Raw genomic sequence first — 18,482 nt, 5'->3', positions numbered from 1 at the left:
TACTCATGGTTTCTGGATGCAGCTCTAAAATGTTACTTCTCTAAGAGAGGGAGAGGTAGCTCTCAAGTAACCAAGTGGCTTTTGCACTTCAATTCTCAAGAAGATAAATGGTATTTCTGGCACACAAATTCTTTTGTCCTATAGGCTGAAGCCCTCATTTAGCATTTAATTTGTACTTACATTTTCAATATCTTGTTAGGATTTGTGTAGTATGTCTGATTTCTGACATACACAGTTATTCAGATGTATTTGCAAATTTTTTCGAAGCTGTTCAATATCTGTCTTACTGCTGTCATCTCTTGAGTTAAAATCCATCTCTCTTTCTAATTTATTAATCCAAGAATGTATACGGTTGTTATTTTCCCTGATCTGAGAGCTGACTCTCAGTTTGTTTTTTGATGTGTGACTCTTACTCCTTTTCAGATTTTCTTTTTCCCATTCTTGATATGATCTGCATCCTTTATTACTGATTGTATAATTTTATTTTGGGCATAGAGGCATTTAACTGATGAACAAGACCTGAGAATGTGGCCTAAACAATGCGAAGTGCAGTGAAGACATTTCCTGACTAGTGCCTGTGTCAAAGTTTCTTGCTCATACTCCAGGGGTGGGTAGAATGGAATGAAAGACCCTGGTGGATTAAGCAGAGGGAATTAAGTCATGGCACTACATGGCAGAGTAGTTTCATAATGGTCAAGTCTTTTTTATTGTTGTTTTAATACTGAAAATTTTGAATTGGGGAGGGATGAAGAGCTTGTGGAAGTGCGTTGAGTGGTAATATGGAGAAGGGATGTGAAGAAGAAAGGGATTGTAACAAAGAACTTGTGACAAAGAACAGGAAAAAAATTTGCTCAAAAGCATATGATGTCTGGAGTGTCACAGTTTCTGGCTTTCTCCCAGACTGCCTCCTTCTACTGAGAGCTGTAGGATCTCCAGCCTCTGCAGTGCCCAGAGATGGGGACACAGCTGAGCAAGGTGCCCATTGCTGTCCTGTGGCTACACTGGCCCTCCTGGGAGGTAGCAGTGCTGTGCAGCTCCAGGGAGGCTGAAGTGGTATCAAACACCATCAGATATGGGCACCTCTGTGTTCTGCAAACCAGTGCTATTAGACCTGAAGCTAGAAAATTGGAGAGACTATTAAATTTTCATGTCTGAGAGTAGTCTACCAATGCCCTCTGGAAACAGTAGCTGCTAGCCTGGAAGAGAGTCTCTTCTTGCCTGTGACGGCTATGCTTAAAATAACATATCAGAAGCTTGCGTAAAAATAACTTTCCCTTATCTCTAACAGTGTGAAGTAGATGAAAAATAAACTGTACTCATGCCAAGAATAAACAGTCACGTTAGAGTGTTTAAATTCCTGATGCTGTGGCGTACTCCTGCTCTGGCATGGCATTTTAATGCCAATGCATTTCTTCCTCTTTCCCCAGTCACTGCCATCGCTTTGGATGCTCTGCCAGGGAGCAGTTGGCAGAACAGCAAAATGAGCAAATATGCCCAAACCCCATGTAGACCACCTAGGGAGAGAATTCTGTCCCCTAAATCTCCCCTAAATCTGTATTCCTGTCAGGTCTAAAAGCAGATGAAGTAGTCTTGTGGCTGTTTAACTGTATTACACCTGTAATACTCTGTATAAGTACATTGTTCATTCCTAAAAGCAAAGTTGCTGAGCAAGGAATTGACTTTATATAAGTAAATAATTCGGGGAAAATAGACAATTTGAGCAATAACAAGATGCAATAACATCTTATTTTTACTTCTCTTAGAAGTTTGTTTTTTACTCCATAGTACCTGGTGATGATGGTGTCTTCCAGTAATTTTGTGTAATCCTACTTGCATTATTTTTGTGCACACTGTTTTTCTTGGAAGTCAGTTCTTTACTCCTGAAATTCATAGAGCACGTTGAATAATCCAGCTTTTAGTGATGATGGGAAATGGGATAACCAGCCTTCTGAAGTTGAAACTGGTGAAGTATTTGTAGTGTGATATGCTGAGAAGACCTAAGCGATAATGCTTGGGGATACTACAGTGAAGTCATGAAAGAGTAAAAAGGAAAAGCTGAGAATGGTTGAAAGAGTCTGTTACCACCTGATGAATTAAAATGGATTAACAAGTTGGTGAGAAGTACCAGCCTTGCCTGATGGTAGGCTGAGCTCAGTGTTTTCACAATGCATAAAATGTCTAATTTGCAATGTATAGATCTTAAAAAAGAAAATGTAGCGTATGTTTTGTACATATGTATGAAATGAAGGAGTCTGGCCCCTGTCCCCCAGGAAATAACTGGTTTTTCTTGGTGGAGGAGCTGAGGTAAAAAGGAAGGTGATGGAAATAATTTGCCAGGTTTGACTGAAGATAACTTGTGCTCAAAGCTTGTGAAGACAAAAGATGACAGAAGTAAACAGTTGCTATTTTATTTACTCAGTTTACTTTCATGCTAGAAGATGAATGCAAGAGGAAAGCCCATTACTGCTCCGTGGTGGGAAAGGGTCAGAGCAGGGCGGTTGTTTCTGTACGAGCTTTGAGCACCAGCAGCTGTCAGTTTTCGAAGGGAGGTGTTGTGTTCCTGTCCTGGCTCTGCAGCTCAGTGGCTGCTCTGGAGTTCGGCTTCCTCAGGGCTAGAAGTGGAATCGTGGATTGTGGCTGTTATGCTCTACTTTAAAAATGTAGCAGGTAGTCAGGATTTTCTGTTTTGTAACCTGGTCAATGTTGAGATTCACAACTAGGCACTCTTAGATGAGACTTTCTTTTGAGATTTTTGTATATGAAAAATGCTTTCTATGATAATGAAATAAAATGTAATTCAATGAAAAATTCTGAAAAAGAGTTCAAGAAGCTAAATGAGTTGATGCTTTAAGTGTATAGTATATTCCAGTAATGTTGAGAAACCTACCTGAAGTCAGTCATGTCTTTTTTTCTGTTTTACAGGTCAGCTATATTACTAGAGAGAAGGAGAGCTGTGGAAAAACTCAAGGTACCTAAAACATTTTACTGCCTGAATTCTTGCTGGGTTCTTGCTGGGTTCTTGCTGTGGTGTTCTAGTGTAATGATATGAAGGGGGAAGAGGGAACTGAATCAGTAAACGGCCACTTTTAAAGTGGGTTTGTTAAAAACCACAGACAAAATACCCATCACAATAATCTTATTAATGTTGTGCAGAGTACTTTGTGGGATGAAGTTGGACCTCAGCTTTGGTGTGTGTGCAAGAGTCTGAACAAAGCTGCATAATATTTGCTCTAAATATTTTATAGAACTGCACAGACATAAGCATAGTGAGGTGTCCTGCAAGTTACAGCCCCAGTGAGGTGGATAATTCCCTCTTTGTACAGTGGGGTACAGGCACCAGCTGATGATAAATATCATCAAAGAGGAGTGAATGTGGTGCTTGCAGCTTTGACATTCTTCACAGCAGGCAGCTGACTTTGCTAACAGCAGTTAACTGCTCTGTCTACAGTTCCCAAAGATGCAAAAGGAGTGGTATGAAGATGGCAGAACCTGAGCAGCAGTCTGTATTTTACAAGTTGGAATTGGGGATTCTTTTATACATTTTTCAGACATTCTGTTAATGTCCTACAAGTGTATCTGTGGTATAGATAACATATATCATGTTGTGGTCTTTATTTTTATAATAATAGGCAGCAAACATTCTTACAGTGGAGTCTTTTAGGGATTGAGTGCCTAATCTCTTCTCTGAAGTATTTTTTGTCTATCACTCTTTTCTGTAGCTTGCCAGGTCTTTATTAAAATAAGACAGTGTTATAACTTGCGTTTTCATGTCTGTTATGTAACTAAAAAGACTATATTAAAATTATCCTAGTATTTGGATAGGGCTCTTTTGGGGGATTTTTCTTAGCTGGAGAAAGTTTTTCTCCTTTCTTTGCTGTGAACTACTGCCTGTGAAATGCTATGCATACCTTGCAAATGGAACACTATGAGGCCGAAGCAGGGAAGGAGTCAAAATATTATCACTTCATCAAAACGGAAGGACAATGGCTTTTACTAATAAAAGCTGATTTTATAATTCTGTGCACTTCAAATGAAGAGGTGCTGAGCTGCCTTCTTCCACCAAGAGTGCATCAACTTGTTACTTGTGAGTAATGATATAGTGAGCTCTGGCACTTTCTGTCCAGTTGATGCTGAGTTTGCATTGTTCATAGCTGTTTAGGTTACTTGTGCCACACATGCAAAAGCAGTTTGCTACAGGTGAGAGTACAATCTATATGGAATTAATTTCTCAAATTTCTACTATTAATAGCTTTTAGAGACGTCAAGCATTTGCCTTTGTGATTGAGGGAAAAAATAATGGGTGTTCTCTTTTTTTTTGAAGAGTGTGAGAATTTAAAAGAAAGAGCAACTTACAGTCCTGGTAAAAATAAAATGTGTTCAGTTCTTGACCTGCTGGTGGGTAGTTATGCTTACATTGCAGGTGATACAAAACTACTCATGTCTGTTATTTGGACAGAATTGAAAATACAGGAGAGAAATCCTGTCCAAGAGCAAACCCAACATTGTTGTCGCTGGTGTGTTCATCTATAATGCCTTCCATTTCAAGAAACCGGGTCATTTTTTGGTCCTTTCACTTTGCTTTAAGATCATTCAGATCATTGCTTCCACATTTAAATTGAGGTTTTCTGTGATGCTTGGGGTATTGAAAATACAAGATCTTTTCCTGGGGTCTTGGGAGACTGCTAGACGTGGAGCCCCAGTGTGGCTGCATTCCCTGCAGTGCTGGACTGGCTTCTCCTGTAGGCTCCTGGTAAGATGAGAAGCTGGCAAAAAGCATAAAAAGGAATTAATGTGTGGCTGGAAAAAAGATACAAGGGACTCTCAGACATTTTATCTGGCGTCTCCAGTGCTGAAGGAGAGGTTTCAATCTCTTTGCTCATTTTAGACAAGAGATTTTGCTCCTGACGTTTTTTTGCCCCTCACTGTGCAGAACCTGTCAAATCCTTTCCCTGACACTTTCTCCCCCGTCAGTCTCTCAGAAAGACTTCAAAAGAGATTTTTCCCAATTGCAAAAGGAACCAGGCATGGCCTTTCTTACTCACCCTGCATTTGAAGCATTGATAAGTAACATGTGGCTGACTCCAAACTGCTGACTTTCCCAGCCATTTAAGAAAACAGTTAGGAGTTTGGTTTTAAAAGAAACTACAGGATTGTTCTCCCTTCTTTGCAATTGCTCTTTTGTGTAATGTGCCCCAAGAGGTTTGATTCTTTTCTGTCTGAAGCAGTGAGAATTCACTACTGTCTTTCTGATTAACACATATTGAAAAGAAATGTCAAATTTTTAAAACTTTTCCATATGGGAAGGGTTTCTTTATTCATAATCTGTGTCACGCTCTTTGAGTTATAACTTTCTTTTTTTCTTTAATGCCTTTGGATATCACTGTTTGGAAGTGCCGTAGCAGAAAGAAAAATATTATTTTTAGAACTTGAGACTGAGTAAGAGGAGCCTGGAATCAAAATCTACTGTCTTGCATAATTGTTTAAACCTGCTACGCAGTTTGGCAAAGGTTCAGACTGAGAGGTCTTTTCCACAAAATGTGGTTGGGGCATCATCTTTAAAGACAGGGTATGCCTGAGGACAGCCCTGGTCCTTTTAATAAGAGTTAAGCTCACTTGAAAGGCCAGGCTGAAGATGAAGAAGAATGTAACCTGGGGAGTTTTGAGCTTATTCAGTAACTCCAGTCTAATGCATCTCATTATAATGATGGAGAACATGGTATAACAATGGCCTTTTTATTTCCTGCTCTGTCTAAGGAGCAATCTAAAAGTAAATTATACAAAAATACAGTAAGATGCAAGACTAACCTAAATCTGTTTTTCAATCTATCACCTGAATTGATTTTTCTTTTAAAAATAATCACAAAACCCCAAGCCATCCCTGAAATACAGATAGCGTGGCTGTATTACCCATAACCGTTTAACCTGGTCAAATAAAATTCAGTGTTGTCTCTTAGCTGATGGGAAAGCTGCACTCCCTTCAGGAATGTGTGAGGAGGTCTCAGATCTTGAACTATTAAAACATTCAAAGGACTTGTTGGGGCTGTTTTCTGAAAACATCTCACAACTCTAAGATTCAGCAAGTTTGTAAAGTTGATTTTTTTTAATGCCTCTCTCTGATATGAAGCACATTTCTAAGCCACAGGTAGCATTACTCATTTAGGCTTTTAAAATCCCCTAACACATAGTACTGAGGAAGAGGTCAAAGTAGGGCAGAGCAGGACAGTTGCCAAAGTATTTTTGCATGTTACCAGTGTAGTTGACTAAAACTTTAGTCTGTGCCCTACTGGAAGTGTCAGCCTGTAGTGTCCCATTCCCGCCACCTGCACACACCCTGTTTTCCAGGATGGCTGCAGCAGCTCTGCTGAAGGTCACGTTCCTAACTAGGCTGCTGTAGTGTTGGTGGTTTTGAGCCCCTGGGCTTTCTAATCCTTGAGAGAGGCTAGGTGTTTGTGGCACTATTTTAAGCATGCTCTTGAGTACTTTCCTCCCACCCTGCCCAGTGCATCTTTCAACACTCCCTCTCCGTTCTCCAAACAACCCTCACCCCTTCCAGTCCATCAAGGAGGAACTGGGATGAACATTGGCACAAAATCCCTTTAGGCATGATGCTTCCTGGGTTCAAGCAAGGGAAAGTGTTTAATAAATGTTTGCTCCTGGATGTACAGTATTTCATGCAAACATGGAAAAATTGTTCTCCATCTTCTGTCAGCTACCAGCCCTGATTGAACCATATTTAATCATCCTAGAAGCCTGGGGTCATCTGGCTAGATGTGAACTTATTGTCCCCTCTGAGCCCCATTGTCAGAGTGAACTTCTTGATTTTGGTCAGTTTTTTAATTGGTGCTGTTTTAAGTCACCCAGATGTGGCTTTTCAAATATCAGTGACTGTAGATAATCCTGTCTGCATGAATGATGAAATCAAGTCTGTGATAGAAGGGTATTTCTGCCTTAAATGTCTGTTTCCAGTAAATATTCGTAAAAAGAAGTTGTCTTGCAGTCTGATAACAAAGACAAATTTAAACACGGATTTGGGCTCATGCACATTTCATACAATTATATAATCTGATGCCTCGTTCTCTAGTGAATCAATTTAAAGCTTTTTTTATTCCTAGCATGAGAAGTTTCAATGCATAGAAGCCTGAGTCTTTGATTTAATCTCACTAAATATTTATAGATGCAGACAGTAATATTTGTTCCTGCTGTATCTGCACTCTGTGTTTTTCTTGTTCAGATTGAAAGGTAACCACATTAATTTACGATTTGCATTTAAAGTCCCACATTTGTTGGACTTTTTCTTTCCTGTTGAGGTGAAGAAACTCTCTGGAACTCAGTTCCTGTTTACTTGGCTGTCTCAACCTTGTCCTGTATGGACGTGACAATGGTGTTGTATCTCCTCCACTTCTCCAGCTTTCCCTGCTTGGGATTGTGCTCATGCTGAACTGAGCTGTTCACTGTGACCAGGTCATCAAAACACTGGAGCTCTGCCCAGATACTCATAAACAAATGAAATAAAATGTAGGATATATGTTGTGCAAGTTAAAGTAATCTAAGAGAATTAAAAAAAAAAAAAAAAGATAAAAGGAGGTCCTGTTCAACAGGACAAAGTTGTTGCCTTTCTCCTGAAAAAACACTTGCTTTGTGTGTAGCTCCTGTTGCTTTTAGTACATATGTGAAAGAGCTGTTGGGCTGTTGGTTGTGTTTTTAATAATTATTTTAAAAACATAATAATTTTCAGCATAGATTGTTGTTACAAATAAGAACCTGGTTCTCTGTAAACTCGACACCAAGTGATAATTGTCTTGTTTCAAAAGAGCCAAACCTAAAGTTTCTCTGGCATAAACAGACTAAATTTGAGCACTTGTACTGCTTCTCTCACTGTGATGGAAAGCTGGAGTAGCTTAGAAGTTGAGGATGAGGAAGTTTAACAAATGAAACAGGAAAACATCACCTTAGGATACTTCGAGAATTGCTTCTACTTCGATGATCCATAGCAGTAAGGAAGGCTTATCCAAATTCCTGCAACCTTTTAAAACACGAGTAGGGTGCTTGAAGCGAGGATCCCTCTTCCTCGGGCACGCTGCTAATCCCTGCGTTCACACAGAATTTCTGTAGCTGTTACTTCTGCTGTGGATTTAGGAAAAAGACATTCAGGCTTTCCAAGACAGTATAGCTTTAGAAGGCTTTATTTTAGTTATGTTAAAATACTGAATTGTTGGTGCTGCTGGGTTGGGTTTTTTTTTTTTCCTTTTGTCCTTTGCTTTTTTTTTCCCCACAAGTGCCTGGAATGTGTTAGAGTGTTGGATTGCTCTTTGCCATTTTCCCCTTTCCTTTTTCAAGGTCCTTTTCATAGAAACAGTTTTCTGGCAGCTGATAAGTTTCTGTATCTCATTCCCTGTCAAATTCCTCAGTCCATGTGATAAAGAGTTTCATGGGAGGCAGGAGGAGGAAGAGGACAGCATTCATGTGAAGTCTCCGATTGCAGCAGGGAGCAGAGGAGCTTGGTGGGCACCTCCAGAAGGAATTGTAGGGAGTGTGTGTTGCCAAGCATGGGGAAAAGCACTGGAGCTCTGGCATTCACCACGCAAAAACCTGTCCTTTTTCAGTTGACACAAGAAGGCTGTTAAAAGTTAGTAGTACAGATTGTTTTATCGCATCCTGTTAATTATAAATTAATGAAGAACAGCTCTGCAAAGAGGAGCTGATGGAATTCTTCAGTTGCTTGTGACATGGCGATCAAATTTTCAGCTCTTTCTGTGTGATGCTGGAATTAAAGCTGGAAATGCTCTTCAGAATTGCAGACTGATATTTTAGATGATCAGGCTTATAACTGCAAGAGAACAAATCTACCTTAAAATTAAATCTTTTTTCCAAAAGGTAAACTCATTCTACTTTAGTAGTATTATAGCCATTAATGAAATGGCTTTAAATGTGTCTCTCTACATCTACCACATTGTACTTAATTTTTTTTAATTGCTCCTTGGCTTACGAATAAGTCTGTCCTGATGACTTAAAATTGCTGAATCTTTGTAAAGCATAAAAAACCCAAATGTGGCTAGATGTATATTGTGTCTTTACTGTAGAGATTGTTGGATTTTATCTGGTTTGGCTTTTTTCATCAATGAGCAGAGTGAATGAGGAATATGTGTTTTAAAATTGGATTTTTCTTTTTTTCTAAAGTAGTTATAAACCTTGAAACTCTCCCACTCAATACCAATTTAACTTTAGCAACAGTCAGTGGGTTTGTGATTTTTCCCCCCCCTTTCACTTATTGAACTGTATTCAGAAATTACAACGTCCCTAGCAAATGTTGATATTTATAGTCAGTTTTTTTGTTTCCTCTCTGCTGAAGCTGGATTTGTGTAAATTCTTAACAGCTCAGTTGTAGTAACATGAAGATTTTCTCTGTCTGCTAGTGACCAGTGACTCTTCATAGAAGAGTCTGTTAAATGTGGAAGTAAGCTTCAGATTTGGCTTCACTGTGTGTCAGGTTAAAACAAACTCAGTCGAGTTCTTTGCAGCTGATGCTCCTTTAATTCTGCTCCTCCTGCAGAGCTTTTGCTGCTAAGACTTGCCAACGCTCAAGTCTCTGCTGGTTAGCAGCATGGAGTGCTAGGAACTGTGATTTGTATTGTGTCATCTTAGGCTGAGGAGAGTCTTGGTTGAAGGGGAATTTGTTCACTAACAAAGCATGAAAGTCTGATTTCTTTATGCTCTGCATTCAGAAACAGTTTTCCAGTGGTTGACAGTTGCTGCTATTGCTGTGTCTACACCTTAATGTAGAGATATGGAGGATTTCATGTCAAGTAGTTTGGTTTGAAGCTTATCTATACCAGTAACCAGAGTAACCTATAATTCTCTTAATTTTAAATTCAATTTATTTAATCACGTTTTTTGGATTAACAGTAGTGCAGGTACACAAATCAGTGAGTGCATTGCTGAATCAAATGTGTTTATTCTTGGTGGAAATGGACCAGTTATACTTGACATAGGCTGTTACTTTAGATTGAGTTAATTCTTCTAATAAGCTAAAGCAGTCAATCCCTCAAATATTACAATTAAACAACAACAGAACAAACCCATCTGCATTCTATTTGCAGTCTTTTGTGTTCCTTAAAAAATTTTGAAACATTGTAACACGCGTGAATCCCAGTAGTGGTTCTACTACATTGACCGTATCACCTTGATGTTTGGAGCAGCAACCTGCTACCATGAAGGTATGGAAGGAGGCAATTTTGGTGCTTCCAAAGCCTGTTGGTACAAGTCCCAAGCTTGTTGAAGGCAGTGACTCCAGAAAGCATCAGTGTTGCTTTCAGTATGTTTGCGTCTGGCATATCAAAGCTGTTCTTACCTGGCTCCCAGTTATGTGTCTGTATGAAACAAGTTCAGAGCAATTGCAAAGAAGGCAGAACAATCCTGTAGTTTCTTTTAAAACCAAACTCCTAACAGTGTTTTCTTAAATGGCTGGGGAACTAAGTGCTGCTGTTTCCCTGCCAGCCTTCTGCCTTTGCTAGTCATAAAAATGAGAATGCTTGTTATAAGGAAGTTAAAGCCTGCAGGTAGTAAAGTAGCTTTTTAAAGAATTAATTAGAAGTTGGATAAAATATATACCCATCTACCAAAGACTTCAAACTTTTTGTTGTTGCTGCTTTTTATTTTTAAGAGGCAAGGAGGGGTTTATAGCCGGGTTTCAGAATCTCTTAGCAACGCAGAATCATCTTTCAAAAGTTGAAGTTTTTGGTGAAGAAAATAGAAAGGAAAAAAAAAACTCTCACAAATTAAATTTTAAAGTATAATAAGTCTGGCCAAAAGATATTCTGAGAAACAATTTGCTAAAGATATCAGAGCCGACAATAAATCATTTAAATTGAATCATTTCAAGTACATCAGGAATGAACATCCTGCCAGACAGACTGGAGAGCTGATAGATGACTGAAGTATAGGAGAAATACATGGTGAAGATAAGGCACAGAATAAAAGTTAAATGATTTTTATCCAAGTTGACTTTGCTGAGAGATTTTAGGGCAGAACTTCACTTTGTAGGTCATATTTTGAGAATTGGTCTTAAATTGGAATGTTGGTAAAAAAGATTTTTAGAACATAGAAAACAAAAATAGCAAATTGCCAGGAGTAGATACCATTTGTCCAGGAGAGCTTATGGTAACCACCAGTGACAACATTGATCTGGCAACTGTGATCTGTTACTTAAAATGGCTGCAAGATCAGAGGCAGGAAGATAGGCAAACACAATCTCAATATATTAAAAGCATTCCAGGAATAGTCAGGGTACCACAGACCTGCAGGTCTGTACAGGCAAGTTGATATATTTCATTAGGAACAAAGACCACAAAATTGGTAAACGCGTGGGCAAATACGTGGGCAGAAATTTATCTCAGGATTTGAGGAAAGTGCACATGTGCATTTCAGATAGATGGCCTTTAACCTTAGGGTGGGACATGTAGTTATTTAGGTCTCTTTTTCCTCCTCTTCAGCTTGCAGAGTTGAACTTGCTGTTGGTGTCAAATGCAAGAAAAACCCCAGTCATTTGCTCTGTAATCATATAACTTTTTGAAAAACTTTTTAAAAAGGCAGAAACAGAACACTATACCACAATAGTAACTTTGTGATAAATTAGATGGATGTCAACAAATAACTGGATTATAGGGAATAGTGGACTGAAACTAACTGTATTGCCTCGAGAACACTAAATTATATGTATGTAGTAAAAAACTGTGACTGCTGATGTACATAAATTTAGATGTGGATGTTTGTTTAATTTTGGTCAATTTCTGACCACAAGGTGTAGGTGAAGCTTAGTTTGTGATAAGTGTGGCATGGTCAGTAAGGAGACTCCTATGAAATCTGCCAAGTCTGAATTTTCTCCTGTCTTCATATGTGATTGGCACACGTCAGACTGAATGTTTGTGACTCTTTTTTACATTGCTGATAGCACACGATTCTTGGTAAGAAGATACACAATAAATAAGGTAAAGTGTCATCTTGGCATCAAATACTAGGCTTTAGGAAAAAAATGTTGTTTGGACTGAAAGTGGCTTCAAGCTTTTTCATGGCTACAGTCTCTTTAAGGTACTTAATGATGGTGAAATAGCTTTAAAGTGAAACAGATTTACTAGACCAGCTGAAAGGCCCTCTCCAGCATCTGTCAGCTGTGTACCAGTTTTGTACCAAAGAATTACAAAATGAGCAAAGGTTACCAGAAAGGTCAGGTTACTTCCATGGAAATATTTTCTCTGACCAAATCTGTCCTTTAAGCTTTGGGATATACACTGTAGATAAATTTGTGTTACTCTCTTTCAAACATAAAACATGAAGCTTGCACTGTTGCTGGTTTGCACATGTTGTGTCATATGGAAGAAAGTGTATATTTGTAGGTGGGTACTGATAAGCTTGTATGATTTAGAAAAGTATTCAAAAATACTTTCCTCTTCACCATAACTTAGTGTTGTGTGCTTGTCATGAATCATGCTGATTCAACCCTGGCTCATCTAACTGTCATATAAGGAGGGGAGCTTAAAGCAGCTTTTACAAAATACATTTTGGTGCAGTACATTCAATACATTTCACTGCAATAAACTCTTCATTGCCATGAATACAGCAAGGTGCTTGTAGTGGGCTGGTGGGTGCGAGGGGTTTGTTGCTGCTTTTACTCCACTTTCAGCATGAGCCATTAAAGGATTTCTAGTATAATGGAGTGCTTTGTTTATTTACGTCATGCTAACATTGAGATGTAGAGACTGTAGTACCACGTTGATGTCCAGAGGTGTGAGTCGTGCAACACATTTGCTAGCTTTTTGGCTCAGTTTTCTTTCTTGACAGCAACAATAAAATACAGAAGACAGTCTTTGAGATGCACGTTAGCTTCAAGCACTTACTGAGAATGGGAGAGAAAACATTGTCATTACTTTAAAAATCATTTATGGAACTTGTTAAACACTATTTCCTATTAAACTTGTTTGCTTTATAGTAGTCCACGTGGATGAACATTTTTGTAACGAAGTAAATTTGTGTTTTGATTGCGAACGCAATAAAATGTCTGCTACCTTTCTTCCATTCCTCCTTCCTTCACTTTTCCTCCTGCTCTGCTCCCTACCAGTTGAGATTTTATTTCTGTATATTTTTTAAGGAATTGGTCATATATTTTTACTTAATGATTGTTATGTTGGCAGCTCTTGCACTTGGTATTCTGAAACCTTGTTTGTGCCTGGTGACAGTTTCTCACAGCATATTTTAGTCTACACTCACACGGTTGCTGGGTCTTGGGATGTGCTTGGCACTGCAAGGTTCTTGTTTTATACTGTGTTATATCTCACTGCTGAGAATTAGTCAGTAATATGTGTTGTTGACTTAGGCAACATAAAAAAGACCTCTAGTTGTGAGATGCGTAGAAAAGTGTACTACCTGTTGTGCATGTGAATTGCAAGATTTTAATGAATAGGCTCTTGTTTTTAAATCTACCACTTAGATTTTTTTTTTTTTTCCCCCTGGGCTGACAAAATAGTTAAGTGATCTCTTCTAATATGTTCACGCTGTCTTGCCTGTAGCTTGTCAGTGTTTTAAAGCAGCACGTGCCTTGCATAACTCAAGATTTCTGCAATATCAATGCCTGCTTTTGGATTGCATGCCTCTGTTGGAACCAGTGTAAGTCTATGGTGCAGCCAATGAAGTCTAGATAATTACTCACTTCTTGCCAGAGAGAGCTTAATTAGACAGCGATTTCAAATGCTATGTAATTATCTAAAGTTAGGCAAAAAGAATCGCACTCTACGACTTAATGGTTTCACAAACACAAATGTTGAACACGAAGATGTTAAGTTTCAGTACTTCGTACATAATATAGATGATAAATGAAAACTGTTGCTTTAGGACTTAAGAATTTTTTCTTTCAAACTGGGGACTTTTAGACATTGAGCAACTTTGTTCCCGATACACATCTCGGAGAAAAACTTAAGTCATCCCAAGTGACTCACAAATTATTTAACCGTGAATTGTGAACTTCTCTTGCAAGTTCAGATGGTGCTATTTATCTTTAACCATTCTGTGATGTAAGCATTTCTAGGCACAATCAAAGAACTTCCCTATTTCAGTAATTATTCCAGAAAATGTGATATGTGTTCATTTTCAGCATGAGTAAAACAATTTGCTTGTGTTACAGCTGGATGTGAAAATTAGGGACTTTCTAAGCCCTTTCTGCATTCTTTTAGTGTGAAATTTTTTGCTGTGTATCAAATCTGAGAGGTGTGCACCACTAAACCTCACTATTACTCATCTGTAAGTCTGGTTTGGGACATAAGTGCTATGTGGGCTTGGAACCCTCTCTGCATCTGAATTTTAGCCTTAGTGACTAAAATTTATTTCCAGCTTGAAGCATCATGTCTAAATTAAAATGGTAAATCCTTAAGAGCAGAAGAATTGTGGTTTATTTCTGGGATAGATCTTTCATGCTTTTAAGCAATACTTAGATCTTGGATAGGTTTGCTGCACAAGAGAGAATTTTGCTCTGGAGAAGATGTAGCAAACAGAGAAGAGACTAGTCAGTGAAGAGCTGTGTTTAGTTAGCCAGTTGGCATATGTGCACTTGCAAGATTCACTTGAATGATTTCTATTTGTAGTGCTCAGCTGAGTTCTACTGATACAGTGAAACTTACTGTTATCGCTTTTAACATCTATCAGTATTTTCACAGCCTTCTATCAAAATATTGTTGAAAACTGAGCCTGAGAAACAAATTTGAAATCTATAACTAACACCCATTCTAGTTAAGTATGGCTGGGGGGAAAGTAATTTTTAAGCTATGTAATTTTTTTAAGGCATCTACAGCTCTTATCACCATTCCCTACTTTACTGAAATATCTTCTGTTTTGAGGTAGGTCTAAAAAAGCCTTTTATCCTTCTGGGATTTTTAGATTAAAGACTTCTCCAGGTTCTGCTGTTTAAGAATACCTTTGTCTTGTATAGTCCAGTATTGAGGATAAGTAGGATATTAAGAAATATAATTATTTGCATTGCAGCACTTCATGTGAAAAGAACTAATGGTCTTGGAAAGGTGGCCTACATACTTTGGAGGCCTTGGCATTGCTGAGTGTGATGTGACTGACTGATCACCTCTAGAAACTTTCTGTGCATGTTTCTAATATGTGGGAAAGACAGGTTTTGCTGTGGCAGACAATAAGCAATGTAGGAAATCATCCCCGAGTGGATTTGCCCAATGTTGAGTAGCTTAAAAAAAAATTGTGGGAAGAATGATGAGTGCTGCTCTTGCTTTCCAGTAGCAGTGGAACTGTTCATGCAGCAATATAGTGAGATTACTTGCAGTCTAAATTGTGCTACACTTCTGATGTAAAAATGTGCTGCCTCTGTTTACCCTTTATTGAGTCATTGGTTCCAAGAGAGAAAAAAGAGATGGTATTTTAAGCCATTTGTACAAATTCCTATCTTCCAGTCAAACATAGGATTTGGATTTACTTTCCTTGGGAAGCTGAAATTACTGAAGATCCTCTGCTTTTGTATTTTCCAAATGATAACCCTGCATGTTTGTATAATGGTTTTGGAGATTATACCAATCTTTCAGAAGCATTGCTCTAAACTTTAGAGATCCTTTTTTAAAAAGGTAATGTTTAAATATTTCATCAATCTTGTTTGCTAGACGGGTATTTTTCTCCCATTTTTTTTATTACTGTATGGACATGATATTACAGTCTTATTTCTGCAGAATGTTTTTCTTTCCACACATTGGGGCACAAGCCTGTAGTTTTAGCAGACTCAGTTTATTCAGCAACATGCACAAGCTGGTACTTCATTGATTTCTTATAAAGGGAATAACCCTGTGATAGTTACTTCTTACCATAGGTACTGGTCTTGAAAATGGTCAAGTGAAAATACTTCCCTATTGGTGTCATTCTTTTGAATACCTGTGCAGATGATTGAGTGCTTCAGCCAGTGAAAAGGTGACCTGCTGCTACTAAAGATCAAAGGAGCTCTTTTTTACTGGTGGTATTGGAGCTGAAGAAAAAAATGCCAGTAATATATATTAGAAGTGTTTTGCTGTGTATGGCTTTACCCAGCAAGAAGGAATCAATTTGGAATTTTTAAATGGGGACTGGCTTGAATTGAGGGAGGAAAAAAAATACATGTTGTTTTTGTTTTTAAAATATATTAGAGGAAAAAATGAGTTTCTCATGTAAACTGGTGACTTCGAGTGGGATGAAATTTCCAGGGGTCAGCAGGGTGAGGTTTGTTGATGGTATCAATAGCATCCCCCTTTTATATACTCAAGGCCTTTCCTGAAATCCCAACGATGACATAAGGGAATTTCATTCATAGGAAAGACTCTAAAGGACTGAATTCTGCCTTAAGTTCTGGAGCTTCAAGGCTGCAAGCATTGGTGAGATTACTTACCAATAAGTAGTAATTTCTTACTAATAAGTCTTACTCTCAAACAGATGGAGCTGAGTCTCTATAACAACTTTGCTGGGAAAGTGCGATCCCAAGTGAAAGTGACAGCTTTTGTAAAGTTCCCCCAAATCCCAAATCTGACATCAGCCAACGTAAAAGCACCTTGGCAGAGCTGATGTAGACGTGCAGGTTTCTGAGGTCATCCCACCTTGTCTCTGCCAGTGATGGTTGTGTCCTGCATGCTGAGCTTGGCTTTGCTGGCGGCTCCGCTTCCCCCCTCGACCGCCCTCTCCCCCAGATAACTTTATCCTCGTAACACAGATACTCAGCACTCCAGTCTGGATTTCATTTCTTCTCCTTCAGCTCCGAGTGATCTCGCGCGCATTCCTGACGCGTTACCAGCAGCCCACATCTCCAAAAGTGCCATATCAGCTTTCAGTGGCCAAAGCTCGGAGGGGAAACAGGCCAGTTCCTCCATGCGCAAACAGCTGGGCAGTTGTGGATGGAATTAATTGCTGATATGCACTGGCTGTGTTTTTCTTCTCTTGTCATTTCCTTTGCAGCTGTGAAAGGCAAGGTTTTAAGGCTTTGAAAACAGCTCAGACCTCAGTGGGAGTAATGTAGGAGTACTGAAATGTATGTGTAGATTAGGATTTGCGTACAAAATAAAACCTCTCCTAAGCTGTAACGACCAGCACTGTTGACGTTGATATTTAAATTCCAGGTGCATCTTCCAAAAGTAATTTCTGACTTTGGTTTTCCAGCTTGGGAAAAAAGGCTGTTTGAAGAGATTTGGATTTCTGGAAGCCATAATCATTGTTTTCTGAAAATCGGAGTCTGAAGTTGAGCACTGAAAGCAATATGTTAGGAAAATGGTTGTCTTCCATGTATAGTCTTGGAGCTATTATACAAAATGGACTGATGCTGCTTTAGCCAAATGTGAAACAGTCAAGTTGCTGAAAGTCATGTTCCAGGCCAGCAGTTACGGGAAATTTATCACGGGGTTGGAAAACACATATGTTATCAACAGGACTGCATGTCTGCCTCGAGGCTTCACCCAGCCCATAACAATCCAAAAACAAACCACCCATCACAAATCAAAAAATGCTGTCGAAAGTAGATTCTAAGCCCTAATGGTGTCAGAAGCTGCAGCATGCTGGGCTTAGTTGTTAAATCAGTGCAAAAATGTATGATACCTATTGTTGAAGATAATATTTTGTGAGCTTCCAGTATGCAAGTGCAACAGATATTTCCCCCTTTGTTTTTTAAACTGTTTTAAATGAGCTTTTGTTTTATGGAATTGTTATATCTCCCCTACTAGTAGGCTTATGCTGCCATGCAGTTTACTCAGGGGAAGATCTCTAAGCTCTTTTGCCAAAATAATTACAACTCTCCTAGGTATTTTACTAGCACACAGTATTTGCATATCGTATATTTATAAATAGTCTCGTACCTAGAATGGATTGTTTAAACAAATGCTCAAAAAAGATTTTGTTGTTTTAAGACCTGGTCTTAATAACTAAATAAATGAAGTTGTACAAATATGCTGAAAATGTCCCACCAGCTTGGGTTGTGCAACTCCTTGTGCCACAAGATGTGTATTTCAGAGGTCCCTCTGAAACCAAGGCCATTATTTGTGGTAAATACTGTGCAGAGTGAGGAAGGATTGACAAACCAAGATCTTAATAAATAAATAAATAAATATTGCACAACTCTTGAAAGGAGACAAACTTTCAGTCTCAGCACCCACATCGGCCAAACTCTTGCAGAGGCTGCTGCAGAGATTGTCCTTGCAGCAGATACAAAGGAGTGCATCCTTACATCCTAGTTTTTCAGCCTTCCATGCAAGGGATTTCCACTGCGACCTTGTCTGTCATAGCTAACAGCACGCAAGGGGACACCAGCCCAAGTCTGGCTCACGTGGTATGCAGGAAGTTCAGCTGTAGTAATTTGATTGTGAATCTGAGCCAGAGAGTCAGTAACTCAAATCATGGCTGTTACTTCATAGAATGAAGGTTGGCTCTTTTAAAAGGCTTCTAGTTTTTATAGCTGAACAAAAGTTAATTATTACATA

At 38.8% G+C, this 18,482-nt stretch overlaps 1 protein-coding gene across 4 annotated transcripts in view; it reads left to right on the top strand.

The window, feature by feature from the left end:
* The window catches only part of ADD3 (adducin 3), a 93,430-nt gene that overhangs the window by 30,812 nt on the left and 44,136 nt on the right, over positions 1–18,482 (top strand). For all 4 annotated transcript variants that reach the window (XM_039553886.1, XM_039553891.1, XM_039553888.1 and 1 more), the window contains exon 2: positions 2,923–2,968. The gene's annotated coding sequence lies outside the window, so the exon portion shown is untranslated. The remainder of the gene's footprint in view (positions 1–2,922; positions 2,969–18,482) is intronic.

Source organism: Corvus cornix, chromosome 6 (assembly GCF_000738735.6).
Source record: "Corvus cornix cornix isolate S_Up_H32 chromosome 6, ASM73873v5, whole genome shotgun sequence".
In the NCBI taxonomy this organism is placed as follows: Eukaryota; Metazoa; Chordata; class Aves; order Passeriformes; family Corvidae; genus Corvus; species Corvus cornix.
The sequence above is the reverse complement of the archived record's forward strand: the minus strand, read 5'-3'. Positions and strand labels throughout refer to the sequence as shown.